Genomic DNA, 1150 nt, shown 5'->3' with positions numbered 1-1150 from the left:
TCGCACCTGGACTCCCCTGTACACATGTACCTACCCTAACACATTTTCAAACACACACACACACACACACACACACACACACACACACACACACACACACACACGCGCGCACGCACACGCACTCACACAAACCTAGACACACAGACACATAAAGACATTACAACACACAAACACACACACACACGTACACACAAACACACACACACACACGCACGCACGCACGCACGCACACACACACACACACACACACACACACACACACACCCTCTCTCTCTCCCTCTTTCTCTCTTTCTATCCTTCTCTCTCTGTCAGTCCGTCCGTCAGTTCGTTCGTCAGTCCGTCTGTCTATCTGTCTGTCAGTCCGTCTGTTTGTCTGTGTCTCTCCTATCTCTCTCTCTCTCTCTCTCTCTCTCTCTCTCTCTCTCTCTCTCTCTCTCTCTCTCTCTCTCTCTCTCTCTCTCTAACGCCGCTCTCCCTGTGTACCAGCATACAACTAAGAGGCGAAAAAATAAGGCCTTAAAAAAATAAGGGCTTATTTTTGGGGGGGCTTATTTTCTTAAGGCCTTATTTTTCTAAGGCCTTATTTCTAATATGACCTTAGAAAAATAAGGCCTTATTTCTGGTAAGGCCTTATTATAAAATAAGGCCTTAAAAAATAAGCCCATAAAAAATAAGCCCTTATTTCCTGAAATAAGGCCTTAGAAAAATAAGGCCTTATTTTGGGGATTTTTGACCCTTTGTGCCAAGGATACGACACTGCTCGACGGTGTGGCGGACCCAGTGAAACTCCCGGCCGTGGCTGTCGGCGTAATAGGCCCAGTTACGGTAATTGATCATTCGTCGTTGTGCCAGTGAATGAATGCTATGAGGAGTTACAGATAAGGAACAGTGGAACATGTAAGCAGACGATTTTTCCTGTATAACTGATTTCATCTGTGTTTCTTTGTTTGCAATGCACTGCTAGCCTCCTCGATCAGTACTCGACAGTAAAGCTCCGTGTAAAGGTTCGTCCTCACACTGAATGCATCTTGAATGTAAAAGCTGTTGAAAACAGAAATTGAATGAAGAAGAAAATGTGGCTTTCGGTTATATACAGGAGAACGGGGTTGGTGTTATTGTTTTTCCGTCAAACACTTAGTACACAGATAAA

At 44.5% G+C, this 1150-nt stretch overlaps 1 protein-coding gene across 1 annotated transcript in view; it reads left to right on the top strand.

The window, feature by feature from the left end:
• Positions 1-760: 760 nt before the first annotated feature.
• Positions 761-1150, top strand: part of LOC138946349 (monocarboxylate transporter 14-like) — a 28572-nt gene continuing 28182 nt past the window's right edge. Inside the window, exon 1 of the mRNA XM_070317912.1 lies at positions 761-897. The gene's annotated coding sequence lies outside the window, so the exon portion shown is untranslated. The remainder of the gene's footprint in view (positions 898-1150) is intronic.

This window comes from Littorina saxatilis, linkage group LG13 (assembly GCF_037325665.1).
Source record: "Littorina saxatilis isolate snail1 linkage group LG13, US_GU_Lsax_2.0, whole genome shotgun sequence".
Taxonomy (NCBI): Eukaryota; Metazoa; Mollusca; class Gastropoda; order Littorinimorpha; family Littorinidae; genus Littorina; species Littorina saxatilis.
Note: the sequence above shows the minus strand (reverse complement) of the source record. Positions and strands in the feature narration are given on the sequence as shown.